General features: G+C 40.3%; 1 pseudogene; it reads left to right on the plus strand.

Annotated features, from left to right (window-relative positions):
* The first annotated feature begins 17,484 nt into the window (after positions 1-17,484).
* Positions 17,485-21,129, plus strand: LOC147441404 (pentatricopeptide repeat-containing protein At2g03880, mitochondrial-like; annotated as a pseudogene).
* The last annotated feature ends 1,405 nt before the right edge of the window (positions 21,130-22,534 follow it).

The raw sequence follows: 22,534 nt of genomic DNA on the forward strand, positions 1-22,534 counted from the left end.
TGTCCTCTAATAGTGTGCTTGTGTGTGTGTAGGTTTAAGAAGCCTTGAGCTTAATTTGATTATGTGTGACTTGATTTGGACACCATGATGGGCATGGTTGGGGTGGCCGACTTGAATGGGATCTTGTGTGCCTAATCATCATGTAATTAGAGTTGTGCTTGAGAGATTCCAAGATTAGTGTGTTTCACTTCGTTGCATGATGTGTGTAGATGATTGCTTGAAATTGATGCTTGATGTGCAATTAGCATTAGTTGATTTGGGATGATTTCTATTTGCATTGGAGGATGCACGCTCTTGAATCCTCTCAATCTTTGCATCCGATGACGCTCTCGCACATTATTTGTGTGATGCCTCTAAGCCCTAGCCGGGTCATGCTCTCTCTCTCTCTCTCCGGATTGATAGATTTGTGGGAGATTGCTTATGCTATGGCGAGCCTCCAACATTGGCACCGTTGCCGGGGACGGGTTGCCTACGCTAGTGGAGTTGAGGTTGCAAAAGATAAGAGTAATTAGATTACCGATTTCTTGTAATTTGGTAAGATTTAATTTGTGTGTAGTGTAATTAGGTTTAATTGGATGTGTATAGAGTCATTTCACCCCAAAAACCCCTAAATTCTCTATTGATTTTGCTAATTTTTCACTAACCTTCACTACTTTGCATCCCATTCATGCTAATTTCGTGCTAATTGTACTAATTTCATGCTAATTTCATGCTAATTGTGCTAACCTAACCACTAATTTTGAGTTGGAATGTATGCTAAATCCCTTTAATTGAGGAGGATCATCACTCTTAATTGCTCTAATCTATGCCTAATCATGTGATTGAGTGTTGATTTTGGTCAATTTTTTGATCAATTTTGGACCGAATCAGAGTTGCACACATGTGTGTGCATGATGGAATCGTCTCGTGGAGCAAGGATTAGCTTGGATACAATCAATTGTAAGTGGATTGACCTATTCCGTTTAATTTTTGATTGATTAAGTTGATCCCATTGAGTTCCTAAATCATTGCTAAAATTAGGTGTGTGTGCCTAATTGATGGAATTTATGCCTAATTTGATGAAATTGGAATGAAATTATAATGAAATTGAACACCTAATGCTTATGGATTGATGATTTTGCAAGAAAGGTGTGTGCAAACATTAGGAATTGGCCTAATTTCGTTGCTAATTGAGAAAAAAATTGGATTTGTGCACCTAATTTTTGTGTGTGTGCAATGCTAAATTGAGTTAAAATTTGATCAATTTTTTGATTAAAATTGAGATAATTTAGCATGTATATACTCATGTATGTGTGATCAAGTGTGCAATTGATGAAATACAATGAGTGTTTAATGAAATTTTTGCACAAATCGACGGCCTAAATTTAGGTGTGTGTGCCTAATTAATGGCCAATTATGCCTAAATTGTGGATGATTAATTGGTATTTTACTAATTATGATGATTAATTTGGCCCAAAAGATCGGTGTCCATTTGATTGATTAACTTTGGATGATTCAATCAATACCCAATTGAAAATGATTGATCTACATTGCCATTGTGAAGCGAATGCCAATTCGATTGGATATGGCAAAATTTTTTATTACATTGTGTATTTTCAAGTGCCGTAATCAAATTTGTGTAACCGCACAAACCAAGTGACAAATCCGATTTGATTTGCATGATTAGGGCTTTGAAATATGAGCAATTAAATTTGCGATGATTAAAAACCGGGTTTGAATTGACCAATATTTTGTGCCAATTGGGTTGCCTAATTGTGGATATCAGTGGATATGAGTAACATAAGGTGCAATGATTAATTTGGTTGTGCAAATGAAATGACACCCTTGATTAATTTGCTTATGAGCATTGCCCAATTGAGTAAGAAGTGTATCAATGTCAAATTGAAAATTGAATTTTTCAATTGGAAGCCATATTGATTAAAAATGGACTAATTGTATTCTCAAATTGATGAGAATTTGGCATAATTTTTCCATGTGTGAGATCCATTCTAGGATGTGTGTAACAAAAATGGCTTGAAAATGAACTAAAGGAGCTCACATTTGTCCAAACAATGAGATGGTTTGAGTGTGTGATTTTGCTTTAGATCCTCGTAGCGATGTACCCCACAGATAATTACTCCATAGGAACAGCCTCTTGAGGAATGTTCAAAAACAATAAAAACTTGAAAAAACAAACAAACACACACATTGCCAGCCCATGCGACTGCCGAATATGGCGCCCACTTGGTTGCATGCATGCGGTACAAGACAAACACAACACACACGCCCTTTAGGGAGTGGCCCCAAGTTTTCATGTCCCACTTGCCGGCTTTGGAGGGTTACAGCCTGCGCCGCTGGTGTATTGTTTGACTTGGCCCACTCATCCCATGTGAGCTTGGACCTACACGCTTTCTGAAATTCTGAGCACACATACAGTGTGAATTTGGGCCCCTTTGCTTTCAAAGCGTAGCTGCCCTCCTTGCTCTCAAATAATTCGGGCGGCCTATGCTTCCGAGCCAGCGTGAACTCTCACACCTGCATCTCCTGCTGGAGACGGCCACGAGCCTGCACACCAACCAGCTATCCTCAACTCCCGAACCTAAAAAAGGCATTGCCTACTCCGCCTTGGGCTGATAATAATAGGCCTTTAAATTGTAAACCTTGCTGGACCCCACGCCAACACACACACACGCTGCCTGATTATGCGCTTTCATAAACACGCACAACGCGCTGATCCCGGTTGCAGTTCTTGCCTCTGCAGCGCTGGCTTAGCCCACTCCATGATGCCATCACACACACACACACACACACACACACACACACACACACACCAATTGGAGCCGCTGACCCCGAGGATCTAGCTGGTCCCGCCACAGGCACTGGGCCATTCCACTCATAGGACTCCAACACAAACACACTCTATTACACACACACACACACACGCACACTAGTTCTGCCATTGAGGGCCCAAAAAAAAGAAAAACAATATACACACACACTGACTCTCGTGCCGACTGACCCGTCACACACACACACACACACTGTGCCATTAAAACCAGGCCCGAGTCGGCCCCGCAGCTTGTGACAACCCTCACTTTTCGACCCTGGTTTGCAGCCGTGCCGGGATTTATTCCAGAGCACAACACACACAATATCGTTTGCAGCTTGTATTCTCCAGCAGTGCTGGCATATTTTTGAAGGCTCAGTCGAGCCCTGCATTAACGTAACTCTCAGCAATACACACACACACACAAACAGGCTCTCAGGCCCGCCCTGCTTGCAAAGGCCACTATGATGCGCTATCCACTTTTCCCTCCCGGCTTCCTCGCTTATATCACAAACGTATTTCTCGCCCTGCATATCCGCCATCGTCATAAAAAAACAAAAATAAATAAAAAAGAGGATCCCAATTTTTTAAAAGCTGAAATGTTTTTGGGGGTGATTCTCACCTTTTTTGCCTTCGAAAACACAAAAACAAAGAACAAATCCTCCTTTTCGATACGTTGAATGATCTTATGCCGGAGTTTTGGCCACCAAAGAGGAAAGAATACTCAACTTTTTGCTAGGTTGAGAGAGATATTAGGATATGCTCAAAACCAAGATCTGCAAATGAAAATGAGTTTCACTATTTATATTTATTTTTGACCTTGATGCTTTAATGACTTATTGTTGTTGTATCCTTAAGCGGGGAGGTTGAGTTTTTTGAACAAAGGGACGACACAATGTTTGGCTATGCAAAGTCCACCATCATCACGGTTAGCAGCGGGTAGAGTCAATTTTCATAGAGGTTATGCATGTTAGCCTCTTTAGATGATAAAATTGGGGATGACTAGATTGGCTATGCAAGAGACTAATCTACCATTTTTTGCATTTAGTGACCATATCGATTTGTATGGAAAACTTGCTATGAAAGAGCAAGCAGGCAAAAATTAAGTGTATGCTATGGTTGTGTGAGCATTTCTATGCATAAACAAAATTTCATTACACCATTTTTTTCCTTATGCATTGGTTTCGTGCCATCTCAATTGGAAGCTCCGTTGTAAAAATGAATTTTTTTTGTGATATACATGCAGGTACAAGAGTCGCATTGATTTATGAGTGGTGCTTGCTTGGTCGGACTTTGTGCTTAAACTTGCTTGTGCATTTTTAATGCTTGAAATGAAGGAGAAAATATTGGAAAGCATTAAAATTGAGCTTATTTTGATGAACGAGAGTGTGAGTAAAACAATTAAACTTGTCTTGCTACATTTTTAGTGCTTCATTTGAATGCAAAAATCATTGCAAAGCACTACCGTAGATCTTGTTTGATAGCCACAAGATAGCATTACAATTTCGGGTTGTGATTGAGAATGCTTTTAGTGCCTGTGTTAAATGACCAAATGCTTGAGTTCACTAATGATTTGAGTTATTCTGAAGGAGCGTGGCAGATGTATGATTCCAAATGATCCAAAAAGGGGTCATCATTGCAAACTTTGCAAAATTTGGCTAAATTAGAGCCATTCCATGTTTGGATTAAAGTTGTAATGCTAGCTCATAGCTTGGTCTAAAAATGAAAATTTTTCATTTTTGAGCTAGTGTTTAGCCAACTTTTTGAGCTTTCAAGTACAAATTTGGCTAGTAAGAGCCATTCATTTTCATTTCATCGAGTTGCAGTAGTTGCAGTCATCTCTAGCTCATAGATTGCACTCAAAAATGTAAAATTTCATATGAGCTAGTTGTTAGCCAACTTTTTGAAAAAAAAAAATTTAAAATGTTAACTTTGGCTTTCAAGAGCCACTTCACTTTATAAAGTTGCATTATGTTTTAGCTCTTGGCTTGTTTTAAATTCCATATTTCATTGAGCTAGAAAATAGTCGACTTTGAATCATGCATGAGAGGTTGTAAAAATTGAAAATTTGCTTATGTAGAAGCATTTTATCTCTCATGGTTGTTGTGTATGCATAAATTTGCTACATTAGAGCGTCATGTGAATAACCAAAGGCATTTTTTTCCCTTGGGTTTTTTTCCCTTTGGCAAATTCGGGTATGCAAGACCCTAGCTTTAGGTTTTCATTAATGTTTTGTGTGCATTTGGCTTTCAATAATTGGCTTTTGTAGCTTGTGTTTACACTTAGATTCAAAAGGTTTCTTTTTGCAAATAAAGGGATCAAGAGACTTCTCTACACAAAGGATGCTTGCTCAAGGGTGCTCAAAGAGCATGAATAGGTGTAATGCTTCCATGATTTTGCTCTTTGTTCATCTCTCCATTCTCTTGCTTAATTTAAGTGAAATTTTGCTTCTAAGCTATGGTATTTTCATGTTAGAAAGCTAGGCATCGTAAAGTTTCATCACTTTGCTTTGTGAAAATTAAACTCATCAAAAAATTAGGTGTTATGTACGTAAATCATAGGTAATTAGCCTTGACCTTAGGATAATGTAGGTTCATTTCTTGCTAGTCCTAGATTCTTAGTGATAGTCTTAATATTCCATTAACTTTTGTCATGACCTAGGGATATGATTAGGCTTTAATCTTTTTTAGTCCAATTGCCATAAAAATCTCATAAAGGAAGCAATAAAAACGTGCTAAAAAAATGAATCATGAAGCAAAGAAGTGTCCAAAAAAGTATCAAAAATGCTACTAAGGCACATGAAAATAAAAAAATTATATGTTATGTTGTGTCTGTGTGAGGCTTAGCGCCTTATTGGCACTTGGTAGGCGAGGGGAATCACCTTGGCTCACTTGGTCAAGCGCTAAACCGATACCCTGGGTTGATAGGGGTTAGCCATCGCCTTGGTAAGCTAGTAGGCTTTTGGAACACCTTCTTGAGCATTCAAGGAGCTGAGAGTCGCACCTAGACTTGCCTTGGGGTGGTAACCTTGTGATTGTGCTTTAAATTTTCAATGAATGGCTAAATCAAAACTTCCATGAGCTTCAAAAAGCTTTGACAATGTACTAATAGATTAGGAGCTTTTTTATAGCCCATAGACATGATAGACTTGAATGATTTATTAATATTGTTCACATAGTTTTTAGGCTAGTAGGTTTATGAACTTGCATTAGCCTAGGGTCATAATTGATTGCTTGTGTTTCATGCATAAAACTAAAATTTCAAGTGGTTTAATCTTCACAATAGTATGAGTATTTTTTTGCTTTATGTTGTCTAGTTTTTGACTATGGTTAACCCATCTTTTAGAAGCAAAAAATCACTTTGCATGATTGTTCATTTATGCTTCATGTTTTATTCATTATTGCTGGCCTTTGATGCTCATTACTTGTTCTTATGTTTTGTAGCTCAACATTTCTTCCTTGGACTTGCTTTCTACCATGTCACCATGTCTTGCTTCACCGGCACATGAGGACGTGCGCTAAGATAGGAAGGGGGGAATGTTAGAAGCGGCTAACGGCTACACCAATTATGCACCAAGTTGTGGATATGTTATGGATGTACACAGTATTTACTTTTCATTGTATAGAGCTTGGGCTCATTTAGGATTTCCAAAGTTGTATGAGTCTAGGCTAGAGAGCTCACTTTATCCCATAGTTGAAGGGTTTGAGGCCCAAAACTATAAAAGAACCCTATGCTTAATGAGAGGTAATTCTTGAGTGGTCCTTTTGAGAACTCTCTCCCTAGAGGAGGTCTTGATGGCCTAGCCTTTGAGCTTAATGCCCATGCTTAGAAGGCTAGTGCTAATCACATGTAATTAGTGTAATCCTCTCTTAATTAATCTAGTCTTCATTATGTTGTCAATCATGTTTATATACTTTCCTTCATTGTTTTGAAGTGTTGATCTTCTCTAATCTAACTCTTACTTATGCTAAGCTTCTCCGATTAGTGGAGTCCTTATCTAACTCTCTTGATTAAGCGGAGTGGGTGTACTAGTGATTGAGAGATTATAGTTGTCCTCTAATAGTGTGCTTGTGTGTGTGTAGGTTTAAGAAGCCTTGAGCTTAATTTGATTATGCGTGACTTGATTTGGACACCATGATGGGCATGGTTGGGGTGGCCGACTTGAATGCGATCTTGTGTGCCTAATCGTCATGTAATTAGAGTTGTGCTTGAGAGATTCCAAGATTAGTGTGTTTCACTTCGTTGCATGATGTGTGTAGATGATTGCTTGAAATTGATCCTTGATGTGCAATTAGCATTATTTGATTTGGGATGATTTCTATTTGCATTGGAGGATGCACGCTCTTGAATCCTCTCAATCTTTGCATCTGATGACGCTCTCACACATTCTTTGTGTGATGCCTCCAAGCCCTAGCCGGGTCATGCTCTCTCTCTCTCGGGATTGATAGATTTGTGGGAGATTGCCTATGCTATGGCGAGCCTCCAACAAGCTACAAAGGAATTCACACCTCCTAGTGTTCAAGAATCACCTGATGAACCACTTCAAGTCCGATCCTGGGAGAGTACCTTACCACTCTTGCAACTCGATGAGGCACCTAAGGTAATAGAAAACTACTTGCAAAAATTGTCACCTATTATTAACTGGAACAATTGGTTTCAAAGGGTGACAAGCTCATTTCAAACGGTATGATCTACCCAAGGAAGGGGGGAATGTTTGCTGACAGTCATCATTCACTCACTCCCCTCTCAACCTTGTTTCCCTGACCTCTCAATCACCAATCTTAGGGAATGTATATATATAAAGCCTTATACTCACAAAAAAAATAAAAAATAAAGAGCAAGAGCAATTAGCAGACGAGTATGCACAATAAAAGTCAGAACATTGACTCAGACCTACACATTCACATCCGGTACACTGAAACAAAAACCTATGTCATCAAACACCGTTGATCCTCATCACTCGAGTGATGGAGGGTAGGTAGAATTAGTACGATAGGAGTGTTTCTGTTTTAGAGTTGAGTGATTAGCAAAGTTTCTTTTTCCCCACTGATGTGCCTCCTAGAGGTATTCTTTGTGTTTTCTAGTGTGTACAGGAACGTGTAGCTGTTGTTAGGATTTGGACTTCATGGGATCTTTCTCTCATTCACACTTCAAATCAAGCACGACGATTGACACAAACAGGTGTTTCTTATCCATTAGCATTGCCCCTTATCTTTTTTGCATCCATGTTTGTCTGCTTTGATTGTGATTGGTAGCATAATATCCAACACATTTGCTTAGTACCAAATATTAAATTCAATGTAATTTTTTTGTCATAATCAGTTGTCTATATTTAAAAATCAAGCAGTCCGACTAAGCTAGTTTGACCAAGATAGGTGTTAGAGATCTTCTCTTAATACCATTGGGAATGCCTTCCTAATAATCAATGGTTACTTAGGTTCTTAATCCGATTTAGGCAACATTGTGTGAAATATACTAAGGCTTTCTAGTGGGCTTGACCCTATTGACCTTTAGCTTAAGTATTATAAAGGGAGTTTACTTGTGTGATGAGCCTGGGGAGGTGTATTAGTGTTATATGACCCCCCAAAGTTACAAAATTAAAATGTAAGTGCCACATTGTAAAATCTTAAGCTGGAAGAGAAATCTCATCTTGATTGGATACTTCACTCACATGTATCACCTATGGTACTAGAGCCCTAGAGGTTCCCAGTGTGGGTGCTTTTCCTTGAAAAGCAAAAACCCAAGGCATACAAAATAAGCACACACATCAAAATTGAATCACTGTGAAAAGACTTTTGGGGGTCAAAGAAAAGGTAATCAGTCGGGAGATGATTTCATGACAAATTCCTTTTAGCGTAGCTTAACTACAAGGTCTTCTAAGTATAGCCTCTAGTCAGCCCTCGAACATGAAATACTTGGCTCTCGCGATTAAACAACTTAATTGACCAGAGAAAATTAAGAAGCTTACCCATGGTATTAATAGTCGATCGCTAGTGCCTTTCGACTGTTAAATTAGCGACCCCAGACTTGTTTAATTTTTTACCTTTACATCTGTTTATGCATTTGATTATATTGCAATTTAATTTTTATTGCTAACAAATTGTTTAAAATTCTGTTACCAATCAATTTGTCTGCCTAAAACTGCATATGCGTTTTAATCGCTTATGAGAATGCAATTACTGTGCCAATGTTGTTTGATTTTGTAGTGACTGAAGAAGGCTAAGGACATTCATCTCAAATGCTCTTCCACCTCAACGAACGAGCTTCAACTCAATAGCTTCCGAGGACGGAATCTACATCAGGAAGGGGGACATGTTAACCCTCAATGGCGCACGGACACCCTATCACCTACGACGGATGTTCTAACCTACGGCGGACATTGTATTATTTATTTGGTAGAGTCAGGTATCGGGCTTGTCGGTCCAGTAGGAAAAGGGTAAGAGTGATCGCCGATGAGAGGCGCACTCTAACTGGAACATTCAAGGGATTAGTTGGCTAAGCATGGGCGCCCAAGTGTGAATGGGGCGAGCTCATATAAAAGTCAACTAAACCTAAAATTCACTCATTCTCTCATTTGTGCATTAGAAGAGTGCTCTTGCTCCATCTCCATCTCCATCTTCTACTTCTTCACCTCCTTGTGTGTGTATGTGTGTGTGTGAGAGAGAGAGAGAGAGAGAGTGTGTGGGCGATCGAGCATTACGAAGGCACGGCAGCGGCGAAGCGGTTGAGCGCAGCGAAGCGGCGGCTCCTTCCTCTTCGCGGCGAGGAATCCTCCACGAAGCAAGCGTAGAGCGGTGAGTGACACACCATGGCCTTCTTTGAGCTTACTAGTTTAGGTTTGTTTTGTGCTTGGAGCCATTTGTGGCTCGCACATGGTGTATCGGCAAGTTCCTTGCATTGACACGTGCGTCATACGCGCACATACTTCTTAACCTTGTAAGACAATCACTAATAAGGAAATTGGGTCAAAGATTGCACTAGTGAAGACAATCCAAACTACAACACTAACTCTCATGGAATCTAGGTTAGACGATTCAAAATGTCACAAAACTCATAAGGTACACTCTCCTTGCCAGTGAGATCAATATCCTATGGATTGTGATTGGATAACCCACCTCCAACTACTCCTTGTGACAACTGCATATAAAGACAAACAACAAAATAAAAGTTGCCATTTTTCATGGCGTATGGTCCTAACGTGTAGTCCTACTCGCCATGAACCCATAGGTACAAAGAAGTCACCAAATGGACACCCGATTTACAAGAAAGCTCACCCAGAAGCTTGTAGGCGCTCTCTTTGCATCGTTGTCAAAATCATACACTGTTGGCGTCGGAGGGAAGCCCTTGCAGTTGCTAACGCAATGGTGGTGTCGCTTCAACAATGGGCCTTTTGTAGCACGCGTAGCATCTTAAGAGATCAAGTCACTCTCTCTCTCTCTCTCTCTCTCTCTCTCTCTCTCTCTCTCTCTCTCTCTCTCTCTCTCTCTCTTCCCCCCCCTCTCTCAGACTCCACGCACAGTGATAAAACCGATTTGATTAATTCCAAAAAGTTGGGTTTAGGTTACAAAAGTTGAATTATATACATTCCTCCATAGAGGCTCGTTCCCACAAGGTCTATTGGCATCTCAAATATTACAAAGGTACCATTTCACTTCAAAAAATAGTAGTACAATGTATTGGGAAACCTCTTCTGTATTCTGCCATTAACACTCTTCAAAGATTCTTCAAAGAGCATCATCAAGTTCAAACACATCACATCCCTGGAATTCACTTTAAACAATCAAAACATATTTATTTTCCCACTTATGTAACTCATTGAACTTCATGTAAGACATTGAACCCTCACATGTTATCACCAAAAATCCCAAAGAGAAACTTGTCCAAGAGAATTTTCTCTTCTTTGTGCCACCATAGTCTCACTTTATAATGGTACTCCAAGAAAACCCTAAGCAAACCTATGTTCTATGAACTTTATATGTATCTTTGGCAATGGTTGATCACATAAAATATCTCGATTTTTGGTCAATACATGTTGTCAAAAGCTTAAAAACTCATTTATCATCCCTACTCCAAATCCTTGCATAGGCTGAACCATCATCAATCACCTTTGTTTACATGCATAGTCGTAATATATGGCAAGCCCAATATAAGTGGATAGGAGGAATGCTCTTATACAAAAAAGGTTTGTTCATCACAAACATCGGCAATAATTACCTTCATGTTTACACACACACACTAGAAAGATTTACTGGTAGCATCTTGGCATCTTGAATCGGCCAAACCATAATCCATATCCATAGGAAATTTTTCCCTTTGGTGCAAGCTTTTTTCCATAAGATGTACTAAAATTGGATCACCAATGTCGCCAAGTTTAACAATGGTCTTCATCATTGCTCTAGCCCAATGAGTTCTTGAAAAGTGGATCTTGGGAATTCTTTTGTCATCTGCATCATGAGTAAAAGGAACATGCTTAACAATGTTCTTCATCATTGTTTTAGCCCAATGAGTCCTTGAAAAGTGGATCTTAGGCACTATTTTTCATCTCCATCATCAATAAAATCAACATGCTTTACCTAAGATATAATATGATTTGAAACTACTACAATTTTCAATCCTTCATCTTTAGATTCCTCTTCCTCATAAGAATTCAAAATTGACTCAAGATGTTCAATCATTTGAATCTTAAGTAAATTTGGTTCATGTTCACATGGTACTTAGGTTTTCCGCTTAATGGTGTTGATGATTTCTTCATGATATTCATGCTTTGCTATCCCCAAGATGTGGCTTAATGTGAGCTCCACCTTGTCGTTGAAGATATGTTCCGCAAAAACCTTTTTCAAATTTGTAGCCAATTCAATGTTGGATTTCTTTTATAACAAGGTCCTATGGGCTTACCTTGTTTCTTTTTTTTTGGATCCTTTTCCATAACCACTGTTGATATCGGGGCATATATGCTCGTGATGTGAGTCGATTCAGCACCCGGCTACTTGCTATGGAAAGAGAGAGAGAGAGAGAGAGAGAGAGAGAGAGAGAGAGAGAGAGAGAGAGAGAGAGAGAGAGAGAGAGAGAGAGATGCACAACAAAAAGAGACTAAGCACAAACAATACTTTGGAACCAGAGTTTATATTTCTAATGAGTTTTGAAAATGAATACAAATATTAATTGATAACAAAAGTAAGATAAGTGATTTTTATACAAAGAGAGCACAAAAGAGGGCATATTCTTCCTCCTTCTATTTTACTCTTCCCCTCTTGCTTCAAAACTTGCTCTTTTTCTTCTTCTTGACTGTAGATCTTGCTTCATCTTGCATCAAAAGTCTGCCCCAAAAAAAGTCTTTGATCTTCTTTTTTTAGCCTACATCCCTCCAAATTTGAGAGAGAGAGAGAGAGAGAGAGAGAGAGAGAGAGAGAGAGAGAGAGAGAGAGAGAGAGAGAGAGAGAGAGAGAGAGAGAGAGAGAGAGAGAGAGAGAGAGAGAGAACCACAAAATAATCTACCCTTTAAGTTCGAGAGTGAGAAGCGGGAGCCTTCTTCTTCGTTTCCTTCTTCCAAGACCTACAAAACTTCTATAGTCCCCTGTTATTTTTCTTTAATCTTATTTTTTTAACCTACTTCCTTCCACAGTCAAGGTTGAGAGTGAGAAGTGAGGGCCGTCCTCTCTGTTTTCTTATTCCAAAATCTGCAAAACTTCTATAGTCCCCTCTTATTACTGGTTCTCTTGCTCATTCCCTTCTAGAAAAAAAACCATTTTGTAGCTTTCCACCAAAATAACTCACACCCTTGCTCGTGAAAACTCCTACCCCCAAAATTAACTTTTTTTAAAAACTGCTTTTAATAGTACTATAGGAGTGGCCGCTTACTGACATGGCAGAAGGAGTTTGAGCTTTTATGAAAAGCAGAGCAACCATCGTCAAATAGCTTCGCGAAGATCTTTGCTCTATCTCTTGCTTCTTCTTCACCTTTTTAAGCTCTATAGCCATTTCTTTCTCCCCAAAATCCCTTGTGCAGCTTTTCTTTTTTGTTGCTTGTCGCCCTCTTTATTTTTTCCCTCCTTTTTTCCTATTTTCACATCGCATAGTTTTATTTAAATTTAATGGCCTTGGACGACCACCAATTGTGCACAATATCAGCTAAAGCATTGCTAAACACAACATGTTTCGTCAATGGCCCTTGTACATGAGAATAAGAACAACCCAAAGCATCCTTGTCACTCCCATGTTGGGCATAATCCCATAATCAATGTACTCCAAGAGGCCAGATAAGAAAATCAAGCACTCATTGTGTTGTAAAGTGCATCACATAGGCGTTCCACATCAACCAATGCATTTTGAAGCTCAACATGTTTCTTCAATGCCCCTTGATTAGTAGTGGTATGGGAAATAAAAACCGATCCAAATCTTCTTTGCCAATGCCATGTTCCACATATATCACAATCACCACATTCTAAGAGATGACATTCCAAAAAATAAACTCCTCGAGCACTCTTTGCATTCAAAAGTGCACAACGTTTGGTATACAAATTGGCCCAGGGATCACCAACCATGGCATGCCAACAATCCACTCAAGTGATGATACTATCCAAACAATGATATCCTCTTTGAGTTTCCCCTTGTGGACATGAAGTGTCATGACATCCATCCATTCTAAACTTTCACCCTCTCTCGCACGTTCCAACCATATTGTAACCATCAAGCATAATCTATAAATACATAACCTCTTTCCCAATGTAGAAATGCTATCAGCAATCTCCCAATTTTCAACTCCAAGTGTGCATACCCTTCTCCAGGATCGTAAGGAAAACACAAAACCTGCTTGAAATCTAGCATGAGCATCTATGAATAAGTGATTATACTACATCAATATAAGGTCTTTTTTTGCTCTTGGATCTTTATAATCTTAAGCCATATCTCTCTCTCCCAAAATCTCCATAGCTATCCCTCCCTTATGCTCAAGGTTCTATCTCTCTCTGCATCATTATTGAGCTCCCATTCTTGATCTCTCATAGTGCCACTCCCATAACTGAGCTCCCATAGCCAAAGCTTAATATCTCTCTCCCTCTCTCCCTCTTACACAATCCATAGCTCTACTCCCATTCTTGATCTCTCATAGTGCCACTCCCATAACTGAGCTCCCATAGCCAAAGCTTAATATCTCTCTCTCTCTCTCCCTCTTACACAATCCATAGCTCTACTTATCTCACCCTCAAGGAACCATGACTTTTGTTCATGCTCAAGTCATAAGATTTTTATACTCTCTCTCTCTCTCTCTCTCTCTCTCTCTCTCTCTCCCCGATGCAGGAAGTTATCAAAGGGATTCTCTCGTTGTCTCTTCTACGGGAAGAAGGCTAGGCCATATCCTCAAGGGTGGAAATATCTCTCATAATCCACGGGAGAAGCTCTCATACAAGCTATTGAATCTAGAAATATCTAACTCTTTGATCTCTCTTGACGGTAGTGATTAACCAAAAGAAAAAGAAGGGTTTTTGAAGGCAGCAAGGAAAAGTTTCTCATGATGATCTTCTCAGATTAATCATTAGGGAAATTTTGAGGTCTCGAACTTTCCCTAAAATAAATGGTAGAGAGGGAAAGTAATTTTCATTTTTGAGAATGTGAACAAGAAATTTATAAACCCAAAATTGCAGGGAAAAATTCACCTTTTTTACTGGGTGCATGGGATGTCACTTTTTGGGGGCCCACATGTAGTGTCGTTTTTAAATCTCTTGGGAATGTGTCCTTTTCCAAAAAATTCTACCTCCCAATGCACCATTTTTCTCTTTTAGTCCAAATTTCCAATTTTTCCCTGCTCATTCTATCCTTTCTTTGCACCATATCCAACTCATCATCTTTCCCATATCCAAGATTTGACCATGAATCCTCCTAACAGAGGAATCTATCATCTCCATGTTGAGTTGGAAGATGAATATTCCCCTCTTCGAATGTGAAACTCCTCCTTCTACCATTAAAGCATTGAGGTCAGAAGAAAAGAGGCACGTTGACCTACGGATGGGTGGTAGATTGTATCACATAGACCCCATCACCAAAATCACCCCACCATTTTTTAAATGCTCTCCATTGATGAGATTTTTAGGAGATGCTATGAAAGGGCTATTAGGCTATACACAAAACCTTGCAAATAGAGAGGTACACTCTTAATCTAGAAAACCATTTGCTACTATAGTTAAAGGATTCGCTTAATCGTCAACATTAAGAAAGCAAGGAGAAGTTAAACAACCTCTGATCATTCCTAAATACAATCAAAAGAAAGAGCACAGACCTTGTGCTTAGATAAAGACAAAGGAAGTTGAAGAATATTAAGAGTCTCAAGCAAGGAGGTGGAGGCTACATTAGAATAATCAAAGAAATGAGGGAAAATTGATTTTTTTTCAAATTGATATCTTTACCTTGATTATGTAACATCGATTTGGAGAAAGGAGCAAGGTTAGCTATGCCATGTGGCCACAAATGATTGTCTTCTTTAAATAAAGGCGAGAGGATCAGAGAGAGCAAAAAGCTGATTTAAAAGAAGCGACTCCATATCTGGAGAGAGAGAGAGAGAGAGAGAGAGAGAGAGAGAGAGAGAGAGAGAGAGAGAGAGAGAGAGAGAGAGAGAGAGAGAGAGAGAGAGAGAGAGAGAGAGAGAGAGAGAGAGAGGAGCATTGCAGCAATCGAGAGCTCCGAACAGAGAGAGAAAGGCAGTCGAGGTACTCTGTGTGTGTGTGTGTGTGTGTGTGTGTGTGTTTTGGAAACAACGTCTCTTGGAATGCACTGATTGCGGGATACCCACAACAGGAGCAGGGACAAAAAGGGCCTTTGTCCAGATGAAATCACCTATGCGTGCATATTGGCAGCTCAGAGAGAGAGAGAGAGAGAGAGAGAGAGAGAGAGAGAGAGAGAGAGAGAGAGAGAGAGAGAGAGAGAGAGAGAGAGAGAGAGAGAGAGAGAGAGAGAGAGAGAGAGAGAGAGAGAGAGAGAGAGAGAGCTGCAGCCCCTTCCGCCATTGCCATTGGAAACGGCTTCTCTTGGAATGCAGTGATTGTGGGATACCCACAATAGGAGCAGGTACAACAAGCTTTAGGATGTTTTCAGCAGATGCAATTAAGTAATGGCCTTTGTCCAGATGAAATCACCTATGTGTGCATCTTGAAGGCATGGAGGGCCTGGTAGCTCTGGGTTGTTTTCAGTAGATGCAAAGAGAGAAAATGCAATCACCTACACGTGCAGCTTGAAGGCATCTCGTATCATCCAAGATGTTGGTATCGGCAAAAGAGTTCACGATGATATTGTTATTCAGGGGTTGTTGACAAAAAACTTCGTGCTTGGCACTGTCTTGTCTATGTGTGGTCGATATGTATGCCAAATGTGGTGCACTTCAAAGAGCACAGAAAGTGCTTGAGGAGCTTCCTATCCGGAACATCTTCTCTTGGAGTGCATTGATTGCGGGATATGCACAAGGAGCAAGTCCAGAAATCTTACCAATGCAGCAGCAACAAGATACATTTGCGATAGAGAATAACACATACTTAGCCAACACATTAATTAGTATGTATATCAAGCGTGGTCTACTTGTCCAAGTGTAACAAGTCCTTGACGAGCTGTTGTGCTTGGCACTGCTTGATATGTAGTTCACGATGATATTGTTATTCAGGGGCTGTTGACAAAAAACTTCGTGCTTGGCACTACTGTGCCTGTGTGTGGTCGATATGTATGCCAAATGTGGTGTACTTCAAAAAGCACAGAAAGTGCCCGAGGGAGATTCCTATCTGCAACGTCTTCTCTTGGAGTGCATTGATTGCGGGATATGCACAACAGGAGCAAGGCCAGAAATCTTATCGAGGCAGCAGCAACAGGATACATTTGCAATAGTAAATAACACATGCTTAGCCGACACATTAATCAGTATGTATATCAAGCTTGGTCTACTTGTCCGAGTGTAACAAGTCCTTGACGAGCTGTTGTGCTTGGCTTGATATGTATGCCAAATGTGGTGCACTTCAAAAGCACCTTGAGGAGCTTACTGTTTGAAATGGCGTCTCTTGGAATGCACTGATTGCGGGATACCCACAACATGAGCGGGGACAAAAATATTTAGGCTATTTTCAGCAGATGCAAAGTGATGGCCTTTGTCCAGATGAAATCACCTACACGTGCATCTTGAAGGCATACATAGCCAGGTAGATATGGGCTATTTTCAGCAAATGCAATTGTTATTTAGGGGCTGTTGACGGAAAACTTCGTGCTTCCCATTGCCTTGCCTGTGTGTGGTCGATATGTATGCCGAATGTGGTGCGCTTCAAAAATCATAGAAAGTTCTTGAGGAGCTTCCTGTTCAGAACGTTAACATTTGGAATGTATTGATTGCGGGATATGCACAACAGGAGCGGGGCCATACATCTTACCAAGGCAGCAAGATACATTTGCGATAGAGGGTTACTTGAAAATAACACATACTTAGCCAACACGTTAGACAATATATGTATGTCAAGCGTGGTCTACTTGTCCGAGCGCAACAAGTCCTTGACAAGCTGTTGTGCTTGGCACAGCCCGATATGTATGCCAAATGTGGTGCACTTCAAAAGCACCTTGAGGAGCTTACTCTTTGAAACGGTGTCTCTTGGCATGCACTGATTGCGCGATACCCACAACAGGAGCAGGGACAAAAAGCTTTAGGCTGTTTTCAACACATGCAAAGTGATGGCCTTTGTCCAGATGAAATCACCTATGCGTGCATCTTGAAGGCATGCAGAGATAGGTAGCTCTGGGCTGTTTTCAGCAAATGCAATCACCTACACATGTAGTTTGAAGGCATCTGACATCATGCAAGATGGGAAAAAGAGTTCACGATGATATTGTTATTTAGGGGATGTTGACAGAAACTTCGTGCTTGGCACTGCCTTGGTTGACATGTATGCCAAATGTGGTGTACTTTATAAAGCACAAAAAGTGCTTGTTGTCTAGAATGTAGTCTATTGGAATGCACTCATCGTGGGATATGCTCAACAGAGGTAGGGCCAAGAAGCTCTGGGCTGTTTTCAGCAGATGCAAAGAGAGGGCATCTATCCAAATGCAAGAGTATGCAATAGCATACTCTTGTATGTACCGCTGCCTTGGTTGACATGTATGCCAGATGTGATATACTTCATAAATCACTCTTTGTATGCACACAGACACTTCACACCCCCCCCCCCCCCCCCGCGCATGCACACATAGTCGATTCTCTCTATGCAGCACTCATTTCATTTTCACAGGGCAGAGCAATATCCTCTACACAAGCAAACATTGAGAGGAAGAGACGACTCTTTATTTTGTGATCTCACTTAAAGACTGTGCTAATAAAAAGGATTTGTACCAAGGTAGCAGGATACATGTTGATATTTGCGATAGTGGGTTACATGAAAATAACACATACTTAGCCAACACGTTGTCGTGCTGTGACACGTACATAGTGGGAACGCATGCTACAAGATCTATCTTGTATTTTTTTAGATACATAATTATATTTCCTATAGTGTACATATGCATATTTAAGTATAATAATAAGCCTTCTATCTCATCCTATTATTTTTCTCAAGGGTAACCTATCCTTACTTTACCATCAGAAAATACTATGGGAAAAGCATCAATAGCTTCGCCTTTTTAACTTAGGGCAAAAAGCATTGATTCTTTATTTCTACTATTTCATTATCATCTCACACCCTAGCTAGATCCTATATCTAGGGTAAACTCCAATATATATATATTCTATGTATTTTTTATACTTTTCTTATATTTCTTTTTAAATAACTACAAGGAGAGAATCAAATCCTAGTGGGACACTAGGTGGCATGATTTCAAAGATACACTTATTTTAATGCATTATTGCAAGCATGATTACAAAAATTTGTCAAGGAGCAATGTCATGCTTTCATATGGCATGAGGTGTCCTTTGGAATTAAATGAAAGTCTAGGCTAAGGAGACCACATGAAGACTTTTACTGCCATAAATGGACCCTATTTTGATGAATTTTTTACACAAGGTTCCAATCCGAATTGAAAAATTATTTTAAAATAAAAATAGTAGCTAATGAGCTGAAGTTTTTGCCCATATTTTTACTTTTTTATTTGAAGCCACGGTTGAGGAGATATGATCAAAATACTGGACCCCAGTTTGCCCACATCATGCAGGGAAAGCTCATTTCCAACTTTTCCAATTCCTATTCACACTGGCTCCTCTCTTCTTGTGTAAACCCTTGGGGGTTCCCTTCACCTATAAAAGGGGACCTCTTTTTCCTTGGAAGGAACTCAAGCATTCAAGCCATTGATGAGAGGAATTCTCGAGGGAGTGAGTAGTAATGCCTAATTGTACTTAGCCATTAACATAAGCCCAAGCCTACACTTTCTCCTAGAGGGAGACTAGCCATTCTTGCAACAAGCTAACCTTGGAAGATCAACTCTAATCAAAGAAGGTCTTGCACTTGGTGTATCAATCAAAGTGGAATTATCCACTCTTATTCTCTCTCCCATCAATAATGGTGCCGAAGGGTTTCAAGTAAAATGTGTTCTACATTGATGTTTTCTTGATTTCTTGTTGTTTTCATTTTCATCTCTAATCCAACATATATATATATATATATATGTATCTAATCTCATCTCCTTAACCAAACCTATCTCTCTCATTCTTAGTAATTCATCCTCTCTAGGTTCTCTTGCAACAGGTATATCTCTCCCCGTAGTATCCTTATTGCCTACGGGCAAGAATAGGGCTTGGGAGGGAAACTTCTCATCTCTTCACTTCTCTCATATCTACATTTCTCACATACTATCCTAGATGAATAACCCACATGATGATCATTTCTATCGCTTTCACTCTGTACGATCTATTAGAATTAACGTATGGATTAGCCGTAAAATACACTTTCAACAACGTATAGTGTTTCTCTTCGGCCCTGAAAGGCTCAATGAAATACTTCTATCACCGGATCCCATCATACTACCTCTCATAGACTATAATTTTTCTTTTGATGTAAGCGTAGTTATCTTGCTATGAACCAAGAGGATTTGTGTACACACAATTAATCTCAATCACTAGACAAAATATATATATTATGGTAAGCACAAAACTACAATTCCAAAGAACAATTCGTAGCCTATTTGGTCACCCAAGATTGAATGCCATTAACTCATCCATTAACCCTTTCATATTACCCATGATACGATATGACCATAGCCTTGATGTTTTCATCTTCGTATTGTTTTGACATTATCTTTTGCGTTCTTTCTTTGTGTGTGTGAGTGCAAGAGAGAAAGAGTGAGTCTTCTTTGATTGCACTTCTTTCCAAACCCTAGTCTTCATGGCATCTATGGTTTAACTCCTTCATATAGTTTTTGTTGAGTTATCTCACAAACTCTCACAGCCATAAGCCCGGTGCTTTCCTGGCAAGACCGCAAATTTCTCCACAACGTTAGTTTGTATGTATGTCAAGCGTGGTGGACTTGTTTGAGCGCACCAAGTCCTTGACGAGCTTTGGACTGTTTTCAGCAGATGGGAAGCAAGCAAATTTTCACCCATCACCCACACGTGCATCTTGAAGTCATGTGGCTCTATGCAAGATGCTATTGAGAAGAGAAATCGTGCTTATCAATTCCTTCGTCGATCGGAATGTCAAATGTGGTGCACTTTAGAAACTAAAAAGGCTAGAGGAGCTTACTTTTTGAAATGGCGTGCACTGATTGCGGGATACGCACAAGAGGAGTAGGGCCAGAAAGATCTAGGATAATTTGAGAAAATGCAAGGTGAGGGCCTCTGTCCCAATGCAATACCCTACACATGCATCTTGAAGGCATGTGACTCTATGCAAGATGCTTATATGGGCTTAAAAATTCATTTTGATATTGTTAGTCAGGGGCTTTGTCGTGCTAAGCAATGCCTCGATCGATATGTATGCCAAATGTGGTGCACTACAAAAGCACAAAAATTGCTTGAGGAGATTTATGTCCGGATGTCATCTCTTGGAGTGCATTGACTGTGGGATACACGCAACAAGAGCCGGGTCAGAAAGCTCCAGGCAGTTTTTAGCAGTGCGAAGCGAGGGATTGTCTCCACATGCAATCACAGATGCGTGCATCTTGAAGGCATGTGGCTCTATGCAAGATATGGATATGGTCATAAAACTTCATGCTGATAGTGTTAGTCAAGGGCTGTTGCAAAATATCAGTGTGCTTAGCAATGCCTTTGTCGAAATTATGCCAAATGTGGTGCTCTTGTGAGGGATGTTGTCTCTTGGAACACATTGATTGCAGGATATGCCCAAAAGGGGCAGGGTCAAGAAGCTTGGGACTTTTTTCAATAGATGCAAAGTGAGAGATGCTATCACCTACACATGCATCTTGAAGATATGTGGCTCTATGCAAGATGCTCTTGAATAGAGATGTCATGCTTGGTCTTAGCAGGCTCCGACGGGCACTTGGGAATGACCCCGAGGCAACTGTGGCCAACAGGAGCAGGGCTAGAAAGCTAGTGCTTGAGAAGCTTCATGTCCGGTACATCGTCTCTTGGAGTGCATTGACTGCGGGATACGCACAATAGGAGCAGGTTCAGAAAGCTCTAGGCTGTTTCATTGGATGCAAAGCCATCCCTCTCCTGATGCAATCGCACGCACAACAGCAACAAGGCCAGAATGCTCTAGGCTATTTTTATTGGATGCAAAGCAAGGACCTCTCCTACTGCAATCACACAAGCGTGCATCTTGAAGGCAGGTGGCTCTATGCAAGATTCTCTTGAAAAGAAATGTCATACTTGGCATTGCATTGGTCGATATGTGTGCCAAATGTGGTGCACTTCAGGAAGCACAAAAAGTGCTTGAGGAGCTCTGTATGGAATGGAGTGCACTGATTGTCGGATATGCACAAAAGGAGCACGGTAAAAAGCTAGTGCTTGTGAAAAGAAATGTCATACTTGGAATTGCGTTGGTCGATATGTGTGCCAAATGTGGTGCACTTCAGGAAGCACAAAAAGTGCTTGAGGAGCTTACTGTTTGGAATGGCATGCACTGATTGTGGGATATGCACAACGGGAGCAGGGTAAAAAGCTAGTGCTTGATGAGCTTCTTGTCCGAGACGTTGTCTCTTGGAGTGCTCTACGCAAGATGCTGATATGGGCATAAAATTTCACGCTAATATTGTTAGTCAGGGGTCTTTGAAAAAGATTTCATGCTTGACAATGCCTTGGTTGACATGTTTGGTAAATGTGGTGCACTTTAAAGAGCACCAGAACTTCTCAAAAAGCTTCCTGTTTGGAGTGTGGACTCTTGGAACGCACTGATTGTAGGATTTGCCCCACAAGGACACGGCTAGAAAGCTCTAGTTTGTGTGCAACAGATGCAAAGCGGCGGCCTCTCTCTTAACTGCAGGATTTTCTCCAAAAGGGTAGCACCAGAAAGCTCTAGGATGTTTTCAACAGATGCAAAGCGAGGGTTCCTGGAGAAAGATGTCATGCTTGGTCGTGTTTTGATCGATATGCATGTCAGATGGGGTGTCCCAAAGACTACGACTTTGTGTATGTGTGTGCGTGTGAGCCTACAGACGGACAATAAGAGAGATTCAACATACCCTGAAACCAAGTACATCAGAAGTAGCACAGGTGATGGTAGGCATGATAGCAAAAGTGAATGCAACAGTCAACATGTTTGCAAAAAAATCGCCATATGGATGCCGATGGCAGAACATATACTATTGAGAAGGTGGCGGAACAATGTA

The sequence above is a fragment of the Adiantum capillus-veneris genome, chromosome 15, assembly GCF_014529385.1.
Source record: "Adiantum capillus-veneris isolate H3 chromosome 15, ASM1452938v2, whole genome shotgun sequence".
NCBI classification, from domain to species: Eukaryota; Viridiplantae; Streptophyta; class Polypodiopsida; order Polypodiales; family Pteridaceae; genus Adiantum; species Adiantum capillus-veneris.